Source organism: Lagenorhynchus albirostris, chromosome 20 (assembly GCF_949774975.1).
Source record: "Lagenorhynchus albirostris chromosome 20, mLagAlb1.1, whole genome shotgun sequence".
NCBI lineage: Eukaryota > Metazoa > Chordata > Mammalia > Artiodactyla > Delphinidae > Lagenorhynchus > Lagenorhynchus albirostris.
This window is the reverse complement of record NC_083114.1, coordinates 25,980,187-26,003,355: the sequence shown is the minus strand read 5'-3', so window position 1 is coordinate 26,003,355 and position 23,169 is coordinate 25,980,187. Positions and strand designations below refer to the sequence as shown.

General features: G+C 37.0%; 1 pseudogene; it reads right to left on the bottom strand.

The window, feature by feature from the left end:
* Positions 1–16,140: 16,140 nt before the first annotated feature.
* On the bottom strand, positions 16,141–17,314 carry LOC132511154 (large ribosomal subunit protein uL3-like; annotated as a pseudogene).
* Between the last annotated feature and the right edge of the window lie 5,855 nt (positions 17,315–23,169).

Below are 23,169 nucleotides of genomic sequence, written 5' to 3'. Positions count from 1 at the left end.
GAGGCACCAGATGTTTGCACAAGCTCTTATCAGGGAGATACCAGCAACTTGATTTTCATTGTTGGAGTGGGTCACAGGGAGAGGGTAGGGAAATGTCTGCCAGCTTTCCCAGTCCCTAGGAAATATTGCAGCCAGCTCCTGGTGTTATTAAATTAGAAACTGGACCCTCAGGCAGCAGCTGTAAAGTATGGAGATGGATCCCTTTCAGGGAGACACTGGGAGGTGCTATTTCTGCCTGCTCTTTCTGTGCTGAGCCCTGGGAATAGCCTTGGAGAGTGCTCTATGCCAGTGTTCTTTAGAAAGTGCTCCTTTGTTTTCTACAGTCATATGGAACTTGTAGACACAAGCCCTACTGACTTTCAGAGGGTGTTTGGGGGGCCCATGCCTCAGGTGGGAGCTATAAAAATTGTGGTGCTAGGTGTGCAGTCCAAACCCTTCACAGCTCAGTGAAGCTGGGAGTTGGAGATTCCCTTCTGATCCTATGGCACTGTGCTGGGATTGGGGTTTGTGGCTAGAGTGTGTCTTAATCTTTCCTACCTATTTTGATGTGGATATTTTCTCATTCACCTGATGTGTAGGAGTTGCTCAGTTAGTTTATGGATTTCTTTCTGAGAGACTTGCTGCATGGGTAGCTGTACATCTGGTGCATCTGTGGAGGAAGTGATTTCAGGAACCACCTATGTTACCCTCTTGGTCAACTCTAGATCTCTTCCTTCTTGAAATATAACATTGAGATGGAGACATTTGTGCAACTTCTTGAAGTTTCAGAAGTATTTTAGGAGAGTAATGCCAAACAAATATTTCAAGTAGAAGGTATGGAACACGATCTGCTATTTTGAGCTGTCATTACACTTTCTACATAAATCTCTTATAGCAGTTGTCCATACTATATGGCATGTTTCTTAAAATACCTCTGTTTTATATCTGTTCATCTTCTTAAGGTAAGGATTCTGGCTTATCCGTTTTTATATTTACAGTACCTAGCATAGCATACTTCACATAGAATATATTGTCAAATATTTTGCTGTGGAGATAATTATCCCCAAATCATGAAAGTCTGAAGATACAGGTTGTGTTCAAGAAACACTGATGGTGCCGTTGACCAACTGGTTGAGTCAAGAGGCCAAACTAAGACATGTCATCAATGTTATGCTAGAAATAGAAAATTAACCTTGTAGGCATTGACTGGCCATTGGCAATTTTTATCCTGGTGGGACAAAAAGCTTTATTAAAAAGAAACTAGACAACACAATCCTTCATTTTATTAAATTGCTACTTTATTGAATTTAAGGATACATTGGATCATTATACAAAACTTTGCATTGATATTTTAGTTTTTTTTATGTCTTTATTGTAATTGCTTTACAATGGTGTGCTAGTTTCTGCTTTATAACAAAGTGAATCAGTTATACATATACATATGTTCCCATATCTCTTCACTCTTGCATCTCCCTCCCTCCCACCCTCCCTATCCCACCCCTCTAGGTGTCACAAAGCACCAAGATGATCTCCCTGTGCTATGCGGCTGCTTCCCACTAGGTATCTATTTTATGTTTGGTAGTGTATACATGTCCATGCCACTCTCTCACTTTGTCACAGCTTTCCCTTCTCCCTCCCAATATCCTCAAGTCCGTTCTCCAGTAGGTCTGTGTCTTTATTCCTGTCTTACCCCTAGGTTCTTCATGACATTTTTTTTTCTTAAATTCCATATATATGTGTTAGCATATGGTATTTGTCTTGCTCTTTCTGACTTACTTTACTCTGTATGACAGACTCTAGGTCCATCCACCTCATTACAAATAGCTCAATTTTGTTTCCTTTTATGGCTGAGTAATATTCCATTGTATATATGTGCCACATCTTCTTTATCCATTTATCCAATGATGGACACTTAGGTGGTTTCCATCTCCTGGCTATTGTAAATAGAGCTGCAATGAACATTTTGGTACATTACTCTTTTTGAATTATGGTTTTCTCAGGGTATATGCCCAGTAGTGGATTGCTGAGCCATATGGTAGTTCTATTTGTAGTTTTTTAAGGAACCTCCATACTGTTCACCATAGTGGCTGTACCAATTCACATTCCCACCAGCAGTGCAAGAGTGTTCCCTTTTCTCCACACCCTCTCCAGCATTTATTGTTTCCAGATTTTTTGATGATGGCCATTCTGACTGGTGTGAGATGATATCTCATTGTAGTTTTGATTTGCATTTCTCTAATGATTAATGATGTTGAGCATTCTTTCATGTGTTTGTTGGCAGTCTGTATATCTTCTTTGGAGAAATGTATATTTAGGTCTTCTGCCCATTTTTGGTTTGGGTTGTTTGTTTTCTTGTTATTGAGCTGCATGAGCTGCTTGTAAATTTTGGACATTAATCCTTTGTCAGTTGCTTCATTCACAAATATTTTCTGCCATTCTGAGGCTTGTCTTTTGGTCTTGTTTATGGTTTCCTTTGCTGTGAAAAAGCTTTGAAGTTTCATTAGGTCCCATTTGTTTATTTATGTTTTTATTTCCATTTCTCTAGGAGGTGGGTCAAAAAGGATCTTCTTATGATTTATGTCATAGAGTGTTCTGCCTATGTTTTCCTCTAAGAGTTTGATAGTTTCCAGCCCTACATTTAGGTATTTAATCCATTTTGAGCTTATTTTTGTGTACGGTGTTGGGGAATGATCTAATCTCATATTTTTATATATACTTGTTCAGTTTTCCTAGCACCACTTATTGAAGAGGCTGTCCTTTCTCCACTGTATATTCCTGCCTTCTTTATCAATGATAAGGTGACCATATGTGTGTGGGTTTATCTCTGGGCTTTCTATACTGTTCCATTGATCTATATTTCTGTTTTTGTGACAGTACCATACTGTCTTGATTACTGTAGCTTTGTAGTATAGTCTGAAGTCTGGGAGCCTGATTCTTCCAGCTCTGTTTTTCTTTCTCAAGATTGCTTTGGCTATTCAGGGTCTTTTGTGTTTCCATACAAATTGTGAAATTTTTTTGTTCTAGTTCTGTGAAAAATGCCAGTGGTAGTTTGGTAGAGATTGCATTGAATCTGTAGATTGCTTTGGGTAGTAGAGTCATTTTCACAATGTTGATTCTTCTAATCCAAGAACATGGTATATCTCTCCATCTATTTGTATCATCTTTAATTTCTTTCATCAGTGTCTTATAATTTTCTGCATACAGGTCTTTTGTCTTCTAGGTAGGTTTATTCCTAGATATTTTATTCTTTTTTTGCAGTGGTAAATGAGAGTGATTTCTTGATTTCACTTTCAGATTTTTCATCATTGGTGTTTAGGAATGCCAGAGATTTCTGTGCATTAATTTTGTATCCTGCTACCTTACCAAATTTTTTGATTAGCTCTAGTAGTTTTCTGGTAGCATCTTTAGGATTCTCGATGTATAGTATCATGTCATCTGCAAACAGTGACAGCTTTACTTCTTCTTTTCTGATTTGGATTCATTTTATTTCCTTTTCTTCTCTGATTGCTGTGGCTAAAACTTCCAAAACTATGCTGATAAGAGTGGTGAGAGTGAGCATCCTTGTCTTTTTCCTGATCTTAGTGGAAATGCTTTCAGTTTTTCACTATTGAGGATGATGTTGGCTGTGGATTTGTCATATATGGCCTTTATTATGTTGAGGAAAGTTCCCTCTATGCCTACTTTTCAGAGGGTTTTTACATAAATGGATGTTGAATTTTTTTGAAAGCTTTCCCTGCATCTATTGAGATGACCATATGGTTTTTCTCCTTCAATTTGTAAATATGGCGTATCACGTTGGTTGATTTGTGTATATTGAAGAATCCTTGCATGCCTGGAATAAACCCCACTTGATCATGGTGTATGATCCCTTTAATGTGCTGTTGGATTCTGTTTGCTAGTATTTTGTTGAGGATTTTTGCATCTATGTTCATCAGTGATATTGCCCTGTAGTTTTCTTTCTTTGTGACATCCCTGTCTGGTTTCGGTATCAGGGTGATGGTGGCCTCATTGAATTAATTTGGGAGTGTTCCTCCCTATGCTGTATTTTGGAAGAGTTTGAGAAGGTTAGGTGTTAGCTCTTCTCTAAATGTTTGATAGAAATCACCTGTGAAGCCATCTGGTCCTGGGCTTTTGTTTGTTCGAAAATGTTTAATCACAGTTTCAATTTCAGTGCTTGTGATCTGTCTGTTCATATTTTCTATTTCTGATTCAATCTTGGCAGGTTGTGGATTTCTAGGAATTTGTCCATTTCTTCCAGGTTGTCCATTTTATTCGCATAGAGTTGCTTGTAGTAATCTCTCATGATCTTTTGTATTTCTGCAGTGTCAGTTGTTACTTTTCCTTTATCATTTCTAATTCTATTGATTTGAGTCTTCTCCCTTTTTCTTTTTTTTTGACGAGTCTGGCTAATGGTTTCTCAATTTTGTTTATCTGTTCAAAGAACCACCTTTTAGTTTTATTGATCTTTGCTATCGTTTCCTTCATTTCTTTTTCATTTATTTCTGATCTGATCTTTATGATTACTTTCCTTCTGCTAACTTTGGGATTTTTTTGTTCTTTTTCCTCTACTTGCTTTAGGTGCAAGGTTAGGATTTTTATTTGAGATGTTTCCTGTTTCTTAAGGTAGGATTGTGTTGCTATAAACTTCCTACTTAGAACTGTTTTTGCTGCATCCCATAGGATTTGGGTCGCTGTGTCTCCATTGTCATTTATTTCTAGGTATTTTTTGATTTCCTCTTTGATTTCTTCAGTGATCACTTGGTTATTAAGTAGTCTATTGTTTAGTCTCTATGTGTTTGTGTTTTATACCGACATTTTCCTGTAATTGATATCTAGTCTCATAGCGTTTTGGTTGGAAAAGATACTTGATACAATTTCAATTTTCTTAAATTTACCAAGGTTTCATTTGTGACCTAAGATATGATCTATCCTGGAGAATGTTCCATGAGCACTTGAGAAAAATATGTATTCTGTTGTTTTTGGATGGAGTGTCCTATAAATATCGGTTAAGTCAATCTTGTTTAATGTATCATTTAAAGCTTGTGTTTCCTTATTTATTTTCATTTTGGATGATCTGTCCATTGGTCAAAGTGGGGTGTTAAAGTCCCCTACTATGAATGTGTTACTGTCGATTTCCCCTTTTATGGCTGTTAGTATTTGCCTTATGTATTGAGGTGCTCCTATGTTGGGTACATAAATATTTACAATTGTTATATCTTCTTCTTGGATCAATTCCTTGATCATTATGTAGTGTCCTTCTTTGTCTCTTTTAATAGTCTTTATTTTAAAGTCTATTTTGTCTGATATGAGAATTGCTACTCCAGATTTCTTTTGGTTTCCATTTGTATAGAATATCTTTTTCCATCCCCTCACTTTCAGTCTGTATGTGTCTCTAGGTCTGAAGTGGGTGTCTTGTAGACAGCATATATATGGGTCTTGTTTTTGTATCCATTCATCCAGTCTGTGTCTTTTGGTGGGAGCATTTAATCCATTTACATTTAAAGTAATTATTGATATGTATGTTCCTATTACCATTTTCTTAATTGTTTTGGGTTTGTTATTATAGGTCTTTTACTTCTTTTGTGTTTCTTGCCTAGAGAAGATCTTTTAGCATTTGTTGTAAAGCTGGTTTGGTGGTGCTGAACTCTCTCAGCTTTTGCTTGTCTGTAAAGGTTTTAATTTCTCCATCAAATCTGAATGAGATCCTTACTGGGTAGAGTAATCCTGGATGTAGGTTTTTCTCCTTCATCACTTTAAATATGTCCTGCCAGTCCCTTCTGGCTTGCAGAGTTTCTGCTGAAAGATCAGCTGTTAACCTTATGGGGGTTCCCTTGTGTGTTATTTGTTGTTTTTCCCGTGCTGCTTTTAATATGTTTTCTTTGTATTTAATTTTTGACAGTTTGATTAATATGTGTCTTGGCATGTTTCTCCTTGGATTTATCTTGTATGACCCTCTCTGTGCTTCCTGGACTTGATTAACTATTTCCTTTCCCATATTAGGGAAGTTTTCAACTATAATCTTTTCAAATATTTTCTCAGTCCCTTTCTTTTTCTCTTCTTCTTCTGGGATGCCTATAATTCGAATGTTGGTGCGTTTAATGCTGTCCCAGAGGTCTCTGAGACTGTCTTCAGTTCTTTTCATTCTTTTTTCTTTTTTATGCTCTGCAGTGGTTATTTCCACTATTTTATCTTCCAGGTTACTTTTCCATTCTTCTGCCTCAGTTATCCTGCTATTGATCCCTTCTAGAGTATTTTTAATTTCATTTATTATGTTGCTCATCATTGCTTGTTTCAACTTTAGTTCTACTAGGTCCTTGTTAAATGTTTCTTGCATTTTCTCTATTCTATTTCCAAGATTTTGGATCATCTTTACTATCATTATTCTGAATTCTTTTCCATGTAGACTGCCTATTTCCTCTTCATTTGTTAGGTCTGATGGGTTTTTACCTTGCTCCTTCATCTGCTGTGTGTTTTTATGTCTTCTCATTTTGTTTATCTTACAGGTTTTTGGATCTCCTTTTTGCAGGCTGCAGGTTTTTAGTTCCTGTTGTTTTTGGTGTCGGTCCCCAGTCACTAAATTTGGTTCAGTGGGTTGTGTAGGCTTCCTGGTGGAGGGGACTAGTGCCTGTGTTTTGGTGGATGAGGCTGCATCTTGTCTTTCTGGTGGGCAGGTCTACGTTTGGTCATGTGTTTTGGGGTGTCTGTGGCCTTATTATGATTTTAGGCAGCCTCTTTGCTAATGTGCGGGGTCGTGTTCTTTTCTTGCTAGTTGTTTGACATAGGGTGTCCAGCACTGTAGATTGTTAGTCGTTGAGTGAACCTGGGTCTTGGTGTTGAGATGGAGATCTCTGGGAGAATTTTGCTGTTTGATATTATGTGGAGCTGGAGGTCTTTTGTGGACCTGTGTCCTGAAGTTGGCTTTCCCACCTCAGAGGCACAGCACTGACTCCTGGCTGGATCACCAAGAGCCTTTCATCCACACGGCTCAGAATAAAAGGGAGAAACAATAGAAAGAAAGAAAGAGGATAAAATAAAATAAAATAAAGTTAGATAAAATAAAACAATTAAAATAAAAAATAATTATTAAGAAAAAATTTTTTTGTAAAAAAGAAAAGCAAAAAACAAACAAACAAAATGGTCGGACAGAACCCTAGGACAAATGGTGAAAGCAAAGCTATACAGACAGAATCTCACACAGAAGCATACACGTACACACTCACAAAAAGAGGAAAAGGGGAAAAAGTGATATATCTTGCCCCGAAAGTCCACCTCCTCAAATTTTGATGATTCGTTGTTTCTTCAGGTGTTCCACAGATGCAGGGTACATCAAGTTGATTGTGGAGATTTAATCCGCTGCTCCTGAGGCTTCTGGGAGGGATTTCCCTTTCTCTTCTTTGTTTGCACAGCTTCCAGGGTTCACCTTTGGATTTGGCCTTGCCTCTGTGTGTAGGTTGCCTGAAGGCGTCTGTTCTTTGCTCAGACAGGATGGGGTTAAAGGAGCTGTTGATTCGGGGGCTCTCGTTCAGTCAAGCCATGGGGATGGAGGGATACGGATGTGGGGTGAGCCTGAGGCAGCAGAGGTTAGCGTGACATTACAGCAGCCTGAGGTGTGCCGTGCGTTTTCCTGGGGAAGTTGTCCCTGGATCACGGGGCCCTGGCAGTGGCGGGCTGCACTGCCTTCTGGGAGGGGAGGTGTGGATAGTGACTTGTGCTTGCACACAGGCTTCTTGCTGGTGGCAGCAATAGCATTAGTGTCTTATGCTTGTCTCTGGGGTCCGCACTGATAACCACGGCTCACACCCGTCTCTGGAGCTCCTTTAAGCAGTGCTCTTAATCCCCTCTCCTCCCGCACCACTAAACAAAGTGGGAAGAAAAAGTCTCTTGCCTCTTTGACAGGTCCAGACTTTTTCCCGGTTCCCTCCTGGCTAACCATCATGCACTATCCCCTTCAGGCTGTGTTCATGCAGCCAACACCAGTCCTCTCCCTGGGATCCAACCAAAGCCCGGGCCTCAGCGCCCAGCCCCCGCCCACCCCAGCAGGTGAGCAGGCAAACCTCTCGGGCTGGTGAGTGCTGGTCGGCACTGATCCTCTCTGCAGTAATCTCTCCGCTTTGCCCTCTGCACCCCTGTTGCTGCACTCTCCTCCGTGGCTCCAAAGCTTCCCTCTCTGCCACCTGAGTCTCCGCCCACAGTGGGGCTTCTAGTGTGTGGACAACTTTCCTCCTTCACAGCTCCCTCCTACTGGTGCAGGTCCCGTCCCTATTCTTTGTCTGTGTTTTTTCTTTGTTACTTTTGTCCTACCCAGGTACGTGGGGAGTTTCTTGCCTTTTGGGAGGTCTGAGGTCTTCTGCCTGCATTCAGTGGGTATTCTATAGGAGAAGTTCCTTGTGTAGATGTGTTTCTGATGTATCTGTGGGGAGGATGGTGATCTCTGCGTCTTACGCTTCCATCCATCTTCCTCAACTCCCCCAGGTGGACTTTAATCATACACTTTGCTCATTTAAAGGCACATTGCTGATAATTTGCCTCCTGCACTCTAAGTCCATCAGGTATTCTCAGGGTACATGTAACTAAGAAATCTGGAACACATCTCTGAAAAATCTATCATATTCCTTTTGGGCCCAGAAAAGAATTTTAGCAACACATCTGGATGTCTTTTTATTTCTTAAAAAGCATAAAGTTGGTAAAATTCCCCTAATCTGGAAGTTACTATTTTTTATACTATTTGTGATATAAATCACTGTTTGTAATTTTATGTTTATACTACTTTATAATATAGGAATTATTATAATTTTGGTAGTACAGACACATTGCAGCTGTTTAGTACTTCTGACATTTTAAGACATCTATGCATGCACAATGAATTGGACAGTTTTATAGGTATTTTGATTTGATTAAATAAAATTATTTTTAAAGCAAGACAAGAAAATTCTTAAATTCTCTGTCCATTTGAGCCATTACCCCCTCCCAGTTAGTGTGCACTGTATATCTGTATTATACATTATCTAGATCCCCATGGAAGATACAGGAATGCCTACTTGCAAAAACAAACAAACAAACAAAAAACAAAGAAAAAAAGAAAGAAAGGAAAAGGAAAGAAAAAGCAATTTCCTCTTGGCACCAGCAAGGTAACTCCTCCTTAGGAGATAACATTTGTTTCTCAATCTTGTAAGGGATTATGATGACCCACTACTCACCTTGTTGGATTATAAACCGTCAGTATGTTACTTTGATGTACAAACTGTCTACTGAAGAAAAACACACAACCTAAATATTGTGAGTTAGGTTTTACTTGGGGATCTTACTGAGGACTATATCCCAGGAGACAGCCTCTCAGTTCTCTCTCAAGAACTGCTCCAAAGAGGTAAGGGAGAAGCCAAGATATATAGGAGTACTTTTGCTGCAAAAAACATGTAGTAGAACATTAAAAGATTATTGTTAATCACACAAAAAACAGACAACTCTATTTAATTATTTTTCTATACCTGGGAAGATACAAGGATCTGGGTTCCTTGAAGTTATTCCTTAGATATGCATCTTAAATATTAAGAACCAGTGTTCAAATCACAGAATGCTTCCTGTTTTTCTCCATCTTGAATTCCCCTCAGGGTGTACCATCAGTGGGCAACTGCTGTGGCTGATGGCTTTATCCTTATAGAAACGGGGTGCCAGGCAACATTCTTTGTTTGCTGGAATGTCAGGCAACATTCCTAGTCCACAAACCCTTTGTCTCAAAAACTTATATGACTGTGCTTTGACCTCTAACAGGCAGAACAGTCCTCAGAGCTTTCTGAAAGACTATCTCCCAGGTTATAATCCTTAGGTTGGCTGGAATAAAATTTTCCATTTCTTTCTTTGATTGACTATTGATTAATTTTTTTCATTGACAGGTCTATAATTGGAAAATGTCACATATGAAAATGGGTATGGTTGTTTATTTTCTATCAGGTTCCTGGATCAAGTCCAAGATGGGAGTGATTGGGTCTTTCCCCACACAAACAGCAAACAATCCCCCAGACACCAGCTAGGTATTCTACAATTCAACTCAATTCTGAAACTACTTACCTGGAGATAGCATCATATCCACCACTCCCCACCACACATCAGGTACCACCTTACTTGGGCTTTTGACCAACTGGCTATGAATCAGAGGTTCATTGGGTTTGATTAATTTGCTAGAGCAGCTCATATACCTCACAGAAAGAGTTTACTTACTAGATTATGGATTTATTATAAAGGGTATAACTCAGGAACAGCCAGTTGAAAGAGATATAGGGAAAGATATGAGGAAAGAACACAGAGTTTCCATGCCCTCTCCAGGTGTGCCACTCCCCCTGAACCTCCACGTGTTGTTCACTCACCCAGAAGCTCTCTGAACCCCATTATTTTGTTTTTCTGGAGGCTTCCTTACATAGGCATGGTTGACTTAATCATTGGTCATTGGTGATTGATTCAACCCCTAGTCCCTCTCCCTTCTCCAAAGGCTGAGGGAGTGAAACTGAAAGTTTCAACCCATCAATCACTTTGTTGGCTCCACCTGCAAAGAGCTCCCATCCTTAGGTGGAGTCCAAAACTTACCTCATTGACATAACCAAAGACACATTTATGGATCTCATCACTTAGGAAATTCTAGGGGTTTTAGGAGCGCTGTGCCAAAAATAGTGATGAAGACCAAATATATATCTTTTTATTATAAATCACAAAATCACATATTTATAACCAGATCATTTAGAACAGCTCAGTTTCATTCCAAAAAGTTGGGTGTCAACACATTCTGAAAAGGGTTATTAGTAATGCTATGGAAGTTTTTTTCTACGTCGAGTCACTTGCAGATCTTAAAAGAATGAAACTGTTAAAAGTATGAGAACTGGGAGTCTTGAAAGACAATGAAAGAATACAAGAAGGTGTTACTTGAATACATATATTTTTGTTTTAAGATCTAAAGTCCTAAGAGTTTAGATCTAAATAGTTGCTCCAATTTGAGAATGGTAAAGTGGACAAAATATACATATTTGCAGGTGTAGAAATATATAATTACATAATAATATTCCCGGAAGACATATTTGAGACCAAATTCAAATTTCTTACTAATACAGGTTTTGCATTGAGAGTCTTTATAACATTTGGACATCCAGCTGACTATGATGGAGGAAATCACCTCCATCACCTCATGGGGCAGTTTATTTTATTTGGGGGAAAGTCTAGTGATGAAGAAATTAATTTAACAGTCTGGAGGGATACACATCAAACCCATGATAATGGTTATTTTTGGCAAGGGGTAAGGTAAGAGCAGAAATTGAATATGTTACATAAAAGGAACTCTTGTTTTACCTGTAATGCTTAATCTTTTAAATTTACTGGTTTTATGTGTTTATTATCTAATTGAAATAGATTTTAAATATATTATTTCTTTGGTTAATCAAAATTATTATCCATTTATTTCCTCTGGTTTACATGTTTAAAAAACACAAAATAAGTATATACCTATCTAAAAATGATAGCTTTTAAAATAGATGAAAGCAGTTATATCTCCCCTAGATAATCCTTCCAGGAGAAATATTTTCATTTAACCATTCTTCACATTCACTGAAACAAATATTTGTTGAATAGGAATAAGACATTGTCTTGGGGAGATGGACATAGGAACAAAAAGGAACAAATGCATATTATTTATTTGTAATAAATATTCCAAAATCTGTTACAGAAATCTGTCAAAAGACCAAGTCCAAAGACCAAGGCAATCACCTGCCTGGGAGAATCAGAAAAGACTTCAGCAAGAAGATGACATTTACGAAAGTTGACAAAGTTAGACAAGAGTTGTGAAAATAGGGGAGAAATATAACAGATTCAAAAGACGGTTCTAAGACAGAATCGACAGAATTCTGTGTTGATTAAACAAAGATGACTGAAAAGAAGAGAAAGCTGTTAGTAGTGAATGATACCAAGATTATTATGTGGAACAGGTTGGACAGAAATTTTTAATTAATTGCACTTTGAATGGGAAGAACATTTGCATGGTACAAATCCAAAAAAATTTAAAAGGGAGTACAATAAAAATCTCCCTTGGTTCTCATTTTCATAGTCAGGGGGAATGTTTTTACTTTTAAAATATTTTTTGAGGTTAATTGATATAGAAGCTTAGAATACATTACACAGCCAGACAAGTTTGACATATACATGTACCTTTAAAATCATTGCCACAATCAAGATAAACATAAAATCACCACCAACACTTTCCTTGGACAACTTCATATTCTCTCCTTGCTCTCCTTCCTTGAACACTTCTGGGCTCCAGCAATCCCTGTTCTGCTTTCTGTAACTATGGATTGGCATTTATTTTAAATAATTTTGTAAAAATGGGGTCATATACAATGTGTTCTTTTTTATCTGGCTTCTTTCACTAAGCATAATAGTTTTAAGATTTATCTATATTGTTGTATGCAACCATTCTTCATATATTCTTATTGCTGAATGGTATTTTGTTATATGAATACATCACAATTTATCTATTAACCTTTTTATAGATATTGTATTGTTTATAAATTTGGACATTATAAATATAGATTCCATAAACATCCCTGTACATGTTTTTATATGGACATTTGTTTTCATTTCTCATGAGTAAATACCTAAGAGTAGAATGGCTGAGTCTGATGGTAGGTGTATGTATAATTTCTTAAGAAAGTGTCAAACTTTTTCAAACAGGTTGTATCACATTACATACCTATCAGCAGTGTATGGAGTTTCAGTTGTCTTCACATCTTTGCCAACCGTTGATATGGTCAATCTTTCAAATTTTAGCCAGTTTAGTAGTTATTTTGTGATACCTCATAGCAGTTTGAATTTGCATTTTCCTGATGATTAACGTTATTGAGTAACTCTCCACTTACTTATGTGCTAATTGTACATCTTTCTTAGTGAAATTTCTCTTTATGTCTTGTGTACATTTGCTATTGAGTTGTGTACATTTATTGTTGAGTTTTGAGAGTCTTCTTTACACTAAAAATATTCTGAATATAAAGCTTTGATCAAATATGTAATTTTAAAATATTTTTTCCAAGCCTATAGCTTGTCTTTTAATTCTCTTAAGTGTCTTTTGAAGAGCAGAGGTTCTCAATTTTGATGAAGTGTTATTCATTAATTTCAATTAGATCTTGCTTTTGGTGTCATATATATCATTGACTAAAGTTTTCTCCTGTTTGCTTTTGGAACATAATTTTTTGTTCTTGAAATTAGGTTTACTATATACCATAAAATAATTTTTGTAAATCATGCAAAGAATGGATTGAAATTCACTTTTTATTTTTAATATGGATTTCTAAATAATTATAACAATATTTATAGAAAAGACTATTCTTTCTCTACTGAATGGACTTTGCAACTTTGTCAGAAAACAATTTACCTCATTTGTGTGGAACTATTTCTGGACTATCCATGCTGTTTCCTGGATTCGTCTCTCTTGATGTCAATACTGCACAGCCTTATCTACTTAAGCTTTAAAATAACTCTTGAAATCAGGTAATATAAGTCTTCCAATTTTTTTCTTTGTCAAATTTGTTTTGCCTACTGTAGGTCCTTTGCATTTCTAGACGCATTTTGGGATTAGCTCTCCATTTTTTTTTTACACAAGAATATACCTGCTTTGATCGGAATGGCATTGGAGCTATAGATCAATTTGAGGAAAATGACATCTTAAAAGCACTGAATTTCTCAAAAGATGAACGAATTGTCTCTCTCCACTCTCCATTTATTTACATGTCTTTCAGTTTCTTTCTGTGGTATTTTGTAGTTTTCAGTGTACAGGTCTTGCATATCTTTTGTCAGATTTATCACTAAGTATTACATATTATTTTAATATTTTACCACTTTTAGTTATTATTAGTGGATGGGTTGGTCTGTATTATCTTATCCTCTATGACCAGAAGAAGTCCTATGGTCACTTATCTTTCCTTATCTTACTTAACCTCTTGGCAATACCTTACTTAGCTGATCACTTCTTCATTCTTGAAACCACCTCTTGTCTTGGCCCCTGTAGCACTATATTCTCCTGATTTTTTCCTCTTATTCCTCCTTCTCAAACTGCTTTACTGGTCCTTACTTCTCTGTTTGACATCAAAATATTAAAATGTCACAGGGCTTAACCCTATTTCTTCCATTTTTCTACTTCTACAGTTTCTCATTATGTATTCTTCAATGGCGTTGTCCCATCTATTTGCTGACATCTACAGAATCTGTATCATTAGATCTGACCTCTCCAATGAGCTTAATTTGTACTGAGTACGTTAATATTGAATGATCTATTTTAAAACTACATTTGAATACCCAAATGATTTCTTAAATTTAACATATTCCTACCCTATATTTCCCCGATTTAAGTAAATTCTACCACAATTTACCTCGTTCTTTAATCCCTATAACCAAGGGTCACTCTTGAGTCTTCTCTGCATCCTCATGTTTAATTTCTCACTCACTCTGTTTGGTTCACCCTCAGATTACATTCTAAATCCATTCAATTATTTCCATTTCCATTGACACCATTCTGGTCTAAGTCACAATTATTTCACCAGGATTACTCTTAATAAATTTCTTTGTGTCAACTCTTGGCCTCTCACTGTCCTTTTCTCTGCAGAGAAACTTGGATGATCTGTCAAATGGTTACAATATAATCATTTACTTTCCTACTCAAGATGCTCTAGGAATTTCCCATTTCACTTGGGATAAAATCAGATTTCTTTTTTATGATCTGTAAAATTCTTAAATGATCTTACTCTGCACAATCATTGTTATCTTTTTATTCTACCACTTGCCACTTTCTTTACTTGGCCAAGCTCATCCTCCCCCACCTAAGGTGTTCACATATGATGTTTTCTCTGCCTTAAAACTTTAACTCCTGATTTTCCTATATCTGGATCCTTCATTTTAGTATTCTGAGCTCAAATATCGTATCCTCAGTGGGAATTCCTGACCTAGCCTAAATTAGTCCTCAACACTACTTCTAGTCAAAATATTTTGAATCTTATCTTGTTTATTTATTTATTTGTTAATATTATGCTACAACCTATTAAAATGTAAGCTCTAGAAGAAAAGAGTCTTTATTTTTCTGATTCACTATTATATTTCCAGTACCCAGAATAGGACATGGTGATAAATATTTATTAAATGAGTGAATGAAAATAAAAATTGTGAATAAATCAATCCTCTGGATATTTTTTTCATAGGACCTGCTATGAAACCAGATTTTGCATAATGGACTGTGTAAAATTTCTTAGATTATTTTTATGTATCTTTATTCATTATCTTGTTGATTTTGGTTGGAGGGACTTTAGCTGTTCGAGAACATCACTCTAACAAATCTTTTCAGCTTTAGATATCTAACTGATATTAAAAATTACTATCTGATTTGAAAATCATTTTTCTCATCCAGTTAATTATTAAGTGGTACCAAATAGAGTCAGAAAACTACAGTGCTATAATTGAAGCTTTATTCAGCATGATCTATAGCCATTAATCAATACTTAAGTAATCCTCTTAAGAGTACTATTACTGGGGGACTTCCCTTGTGGTCCAGTGGTTAAGAATCCACCTTCCAATGCAGAGGACATGGGTTCAATCCCTGTTCAGGGAACTAAGATCCCACATGTTGTGGGGTACTAAGCCCATGCACTGCAACTACTGAGCCCACACACTCTGGAGCCCGAGTGCCACAACTAGAGAGAAGCCCACATTGCTACAACAAAGAGCCTGCCCACCACAATAAAAGATCCCACGTGCTGCAACTGGGACCCAATGCAGCAAAAATAAATAAATAAATAAATTTAAAAAGAGTGAAAGATCCCACATGCTGCAACTGGGACTCAACGCAGCCAAAATCAATCAATTAATTAATTAATTAAAATGAGTGCTATTAAAGTTAATATTTATTACTTTATTTCTAAGGGTATTATGTGATACTTTTCTTTGTTGAAATTAATACATCATCTTGGCAGTGATTTGCTGATCAGTAACATTAAAAATTTATCAGAGAAAAAACGTTATGTAACTTCCCCCCCGACTGGAAAATAATTTTATTGAGATTCTATCAGCTGTGCAATCTGTTCTGACATTAGCCCCCTTCTTCCTTTGCAATTCTGTCCTTCTTAAGGGGTCCCATGAATACTTTCTTCTCCTCCACAGTCTGGAAGCAACCATGGCCAAATTTGGAGGTGGTGTCAATAAACCTGAAGTCAATCTTCTTCAGGGCCTGCCATTTGGTCTGCACCAGAAAGGACTCATGCAGGGTGAGCACTTGCTTCTTGGTTCCTACCACGCAGCCTTTGAGCATGACAAAGCCATTGGTCACTTCAACGTAGTGGACAAAGCCACACAGAGGTTTGATGCTCTTGTCAGACAGATCCTAATCAGTAGAGACATTTTTCTTGATCAGTTTTCTGTCCTTGATGAGGTAGCCCTGGCCGATCTTGTAGATCTTCTTGTTGATCTCAATGTGGTGATGGTAGCCTTCCTGCCTAGCCTGAGCCACAGAGAAGGCCACTCGGGCAGCCCACCAAGGGCTGCATAAAGTAACATGTATTGGGATACAGGCAACTTTATGCAGCCTTTGTTGGGTCTTATGGGGCAGCTTCGTGGTGTGCCAATGGCGGGTGACCCCTATGTAGCCTTTGCCCTTGGTCACCTCAATGAAAGCAATCATCTTATCCTGCCCAAACACTTGAATCATAGGGACATGCCACTATAGCCTCTCACCAGCCCAGTCCAGTTTTTTTGCCACAGTGCCTCTGTTCACCTGGATCTCCATGAGGTGGACCTTCTTCTGGTGTATAGGAAGCAGGCGCCTCTTGGTGTGGGCAATGACACAGATGACCTGGTAGTACTTCTTCATGCTGCTGAAGTCCTTCTCCAGCTGCTTCTTGCCGTTACGTTCTGCCACTTCTTGCATCATTTGGTAAAGGCTTTTGTCTTACATTTATGCCAGTTTTTATAGAAGTCCCTTTTGCATTCATTGCTGAAATGCTCAGCAAAGATGGTCTTAAAGGTCTGGAGGCCTCGAGGTGTTTCCACATAGCCCACAATGCCCACAGTACCACAGGCAGCAGCTCCACAATGGTCACAGCCTCCACAACTTCCTTCTTGTTCACCTTGCACCCTGGCCTATTGACCTCCCTCACCATGTGGGTCATGCCGGTCTTGTAGCCGAGGAAGGCTGTGAGGTGTACAGGCTTGGAAGAATGATCATTGGGGAAGCTCTTCACCTTCCCACAGTGCCAGCTGCTGAGCGCTTCTGAGGCAGGAAGCCCAGGGACCCATGCCTGGGAGTGGAGAACTTCCAGGGAGACATCCTGCCATAGGATGCTGCCGGTAGAGCAACATTATGTTACTTTGGATTAATTTCCTCCCAGGGAACTCATGTTGATTCTCAATTATCCTCATTTTTTATCCTACATGGTCATTGCCCATTACTTTAACAATAAGTTCTCAAATTTATTAAAAATAGCACATAACTTTCCAGAATCTGCCATTTTGGAAATGGAATTGTGTATCTGTCTTTGGTCATAATGTCATTCGCATTTCCATTGTTTTCCAAGAATAATGATAGTGGCCATGAAATTGTACCTTGAAATTCACTATTCTGAAAAGCAATTAGTCAAGACTGGAATGAATGGATTAATTTAAAGCCAACAAGTGATTTCTTATGAGTTCTCAAATTACTTTGAGCTAGAATCCCCTCTTTTTGATGTTTACTTTTTTCATTCCTCTTAAAAAAGCTAGGCTGTAGCATGCCATAAATCTTCAAAGTGAAAATACTGCCATGGATGTTATACAGATCTTATTTTGAACTTTGCTTTAAATTAGATTTCATGTTTCATTGAAAGCAGAGAATTTGAGGAAATGGGATAGATTAAAGACAGTATATTTCATATGTGAATTATCTGCAACTTTAAACATCACAAGGCAATTATGAAAGATGTTGAGAGCAGTGAAACAGGATAAGCTGTTTGTTTTGATAAGTAGTTGTGAAATCAGAGAAGAGGCACTAAGAACATAGAAATAGAAAATAATGTTAAGGGATTAACACTGATTCATTGATCAGGGGATACATTGACTAAGTTGGCAAGAATAATTAAGAATGAATTATCTAAATAAAATTTTTTCAAGTTAAGAATTTTCTTTGAACTTTGGAAAATATTCACATAAACAAGCGTTTTAAACTATTTATGGGAAATTTGTGTTGATAAAGAAATAAAATACATATGAACAAATCAGTTAACAGTGAATGTAACCCTCACCTCCAAACAAACAAAGTCCAGTGACTGTAGATAACACCAGATTGTGATTGACTAACACTCAAAGAACAATTAAAAAAATGTTTTCTTTTAAATAAACAATTTTATGTTTTTTATTCTTTTGACTATTCATTTCCTAGAAACATCTAATGTACTGAAATATTTTCTTTGGTTATGAAACATTTTCTTAGACACTAACCTTCATGATAATTCCTTCTTTCTTCAGTTATGAGACAAGATTCATTCATTAAGAATAAAGTGTACACTAAAATTAACATGTATAAAAATGAACCCTGTAAAGGTAGACTCAAACATGGTAAATGTATGCAAGATTTTCTAATAAAAATTCCTAAGAAATATTTTTGTTTGTTAGAATTTATTATGGATTACGTTTTGAGAAGTTTTCCCCCTACATCTGATTTTCAGTTCATACATGAGAAATTTATGCAAAGTCTAAGAATTACTATATTATTTATTTATAAAAATTTTCATGCTTATCTCTAAGTGAATTTGGTAAAGCTCAAGATATACATAAAATAAAACTGATAAACAAATTATAGATTGTAAAAAATGTGGAGAGAAGCAGGTCAATATGCTAAAAACTGTAGTTGAAGATTCAAATAAGATTTTTTGTCTCCTGGAAGTATTACAGAACATCTGTCCAACCCAGAGTCAGTTCTCACACAATGATAAAATATCAAAATTTTAAAACTCCTGGATGTCTAGTGTAAGACTGGACTTATGTCAACCAAATAATATAAACTGTTATAAGTATTTCCTGCCAAAATCCCTATTGTAAAGGTGGAGGGGATATTTTGTTTAGAATAATTTATACTGATTGCATATACCAATTAAATTTATGAGATAATTACTTTTGCCAAGGTTGAAAGAGTCTTAGTTTTCCTATCCTTATTATTAAGCCTTGCTGAGAAGGCTCATTCTCTACCTTCCGACCCTTGAGTTGCCACTTGATGGAAAGGTTGACAAGGCTAAATCTCTTAAACAGGAAGATGAGTAGAAAAACATAACTCCATGAGTTCAATATTGAGAATGCAATCTGGAGCTTGAGAGAATAATTTGGCAAGGCTGTTAAAAGGAATATCCTGTTAACATTTGAAAAAATAAAATAAATGAATGAAAACAAATGTGGTCCTGAATTTTAAAATTCTATTTGTATCAGAGATTCAGAGAATGACATACAAACTAGAATGAAAGCTTGCCCAAGACTGTCAGCATTCTAATGGCTTTCTAAGCAGCCACGTTGTGACATATATTCATCATGGAATGAACAATAAATGCTATCAATAGGGAACAATAAGAAAAATCAGAAGGCACAAGAAAATTGTCTGGTTCTGCATGTTAATATCTTTCATTTGTATAGCATTTATTTACAAAATGCTTCTACATTAAGATTTTCAGTGTTGTTCAGCTTGCAAGAAACCATATACAGCATCTTCTGCACTTAAACCACAACTGTGACCAGCCTCTCTAAAGAGCTACAGCTCTGAGCAGTCATTAAAAAGTCATTTTCTTTTGGTAAGAATTTTCTTCACGTTCACTTTCCATTCTTTATTTTGAATCATTTGTCCATAAACTATACCATGTGTCAATGGGAAGACATTATGAGATTTTTAGTTAAGGCGGCACAGGATCTAGTTCAGAGTGCCTTCAATCTGCTGGATATTATTAAGGTACTGAGGTGTGGTAGGCAGAATTCTAAAAATGATCTGCAAGATTCCCTGAACAGTGTCTGGCACATGGTAAGTGGAATGAATGGATGAACAGAATATTCTTGCTTTAATCTGGTTTTCTGATTTTCATCACTTGGCTTTGTATTATGATTATCACTCTCTTCCTAGGCCTTTGGGATGATACTTTTGGATCAAGATATTACCTCAACTTCTGCCAAAAACTTCTTTTCTCTGTTACTTTCTGCTTATTAGCATAAAATTCTCTGCAGCCAAGCCCAACTCAGCATTTTCTGTATCATCACCCAATACAGACACAGAACATGTCTTCCATTTCTTTGGTAATCTCTCAATACAATTGGTTCAGTAAAGACAAGAAAATATGAAGAACCAAGCTGGGGAAATAGCAAGAACAGAAGTCTACTGCCTCTAGAGAAGCTCTATAGGGAACTACAGTTCAGGATGGAAGGACTGGAAGGTTAAACCACGATAAACTGGAAATTTTGAGGTAGGAGATAGATGGGCCCCTGTGCTGGACAGTTGGTGTTTGTCAAGTGGAGCAAAATTTAAGCTTTGTTCTCACCTGGACACTCCAAGGACAAAGCTAGTGGCAGAAGCTGAACTCTGCTGAGGTAAAGAGGTAAGATGACCACTCCTGAGATCAAGGGAAACTTCTCTGTCTTCATACACAGGAAGGCTCCTTGGGGGTCAAAAAGGGAGGGGGGCACCACCCCATAGTAAGTGTGGATATGCACCCACAGGCCTCTGAAGTGTGATACATCTTAGCAAAAAGTTGCACACGTGTGTTGGAGAGGGTCCTGGGACCAGTCATGTGTGGAAAAAGAAACAAGATAATTGGCCAAAGGTAAACCAAGACCCGGAAGGGCTGTCCTATATAAGTGCTTTAAATCACATCCTTACTGTGCTCCTCATTCAGGATGCCCACACTACTCTCTCAGTGTGTATTTCTGCTTAGCTTCTGACTTAAAAAAATAAACTTTTTCTCTGTGTGCTCTCCCATACTTTGTGCTGTGTCTCTAATAATAAACTTTGTACCTGTTTTTACAGTTTTTACCTCCTTGAAACATTCTTGCTTTCAAGTGGGGGAAACAGCCAGGGCCATTTTGCTTCTAGCCTCTAGCCCCTGGTGGTCTAGCAGCTAGTATTCCTGGTTTTCATCCAGGAATGAAATGAATAAGGTTACCCCAGTTCAATTCCTGGGCAGGGAACTAAGATCTCTCTTCAGGACCACTCACTGCTGTCTCTCTGAGATCAATTTGAGTAGATCTAAGGAGATACAAGTTCATAGACAGAAGAAAAGTGTTTTTAGAAAGAAATGGATTATAAGTGGGAGAAAGTGTGGTTGACATTAAGATTAGTCAGAATGTGAGAATGTACAGAATGAGGAATGTAATCAAATAAATGTCCAAATAGTGTTCTTTATCTGAGCACGCTCTGCCTGCAGACTCCTGTGCCCCAATTCATAAATGAAATATAATCAATGTAGAAAGCACTTTATAAAATTTAACGTTTCTATTTCCAGGTGAAATTTGAAGTCTTCATTGGAGTAAATTAACTTCAATTTAACTTTGTACAGATTTTTTTTTTTTACTTTTATTTTCCTTAAAGGCAATAAGAATGGCACAACCTCACCTCTTCTTAGAAGAATATATTGCTTACATGTGTTAGAAGATCTTAAAGAATTCTCCTGTCACTTAGGGACGTTTTAAGTTAAATAAGGTAAAGCTACCTACGGGGGGGTTTATTAATTCCGATAAATAAGATCTTCTCTAAGACAATTTTCAATTTCTTCAAGATCCATTGAAGAGTCTATGAAGAAACATTACTGTAATACATGAAATAGCTTCCATCTCTCCATTTTAGGAAGCTTCTCTAATGCTCTCCAATGTAACATGAAAATAAATTACCTAGAATGCCCTTTTCTCATTTTCACTTCCTTCTTTCTGGGTAAAAATTCCCTTTCTGCTGAAAGCATCACCTGCTTAATTCCATTAAATTTGAATTTTTATTTTGCCTTTCTTTAGTTTTTATATCATTGCTTGGTGCTATATTAATTAATACTTATTATAGAGTGTGCTGTAAATGTAAAATATGTAATTGGTAATGTAAATAAAGTTATCATAGGTTTATTTTGTGCTATCTATGGAATTACATGCTACAGTGAAAAGAGAGCTTTTGATTTTATATTCAAAATTATCTAGAATTGACTTACCTTCTCTGAGCCCTTGTATTCACATTTGCTTGGAGGTCAAGTAATAAATGGGCTTTTAAGAGTCAAGATGGCTTAAAGCAATCTTGACAATGAAAAACGGACCTGGAGGAATCAGGCTTCCTCACTTCAGACTATACTACAAAGCTACAGTAATCAAGACAGTATGGTACTGGCACAAAAACAGAAAGATAGATCAATGGAACAGGATAGAAAGCCCAGAGATAAACCCACGCACATATGGTCACCTTGTCTTTGATAAAGGAGGCAGGAATGTACAGTGGAGAAAGGACAGCCTTTTCAATAAGTGGTGCTGGGAAAACTGGACAGGTACATGTAAAAATATGAGATTAGATCACTCCCTAACACCATACACAAAAATAAGCTCAAAATGGATTAAAGACCTAAATGTAAGGCCAGAAATGATCAAACTCTTAGAGGAAAATATAGGCAGAACATTCTATGACATAAATCACAGCAAGATCCTTTTTGACCCACCTCCTAGAGAAATGGAAATAAAAACAAAAATAAACAAATGAGACCTAATGAAACTTCAAAGTTTTTTCACAGCAAAGGAAACCATGAACAAGACCAAAAGACAACCCTCAGAATGGGAGAAAATATTTGCAAAGGAAGCAACGGACAAAGGATTAACCTCCAAAATTTACAAGCAACTCATGAAGCTCAATAACAAAAAAAACAAACAACCCGATCCAAAAATGGGTAGAAGACCTAAATAGACATTTCTCAAAAGAAGATATACAGACTGCCAACAAACACATGAAAGAATGCTCAACATCATTAATCATTAGAGAAATGCAAATCAAAACTACAATGAGATATCATCTCACACCAGTCAGAATGGCCATCATCAAAAAATCTAGAAACAATAAATGCTGGAGAGGGTGTGGAGAAAAGGGAACACTCTTGCACTGCTGGTGGGAATGTGAATTCGTTCAGCCACTATGGAGAACAGTATGGAGGTTCCTTA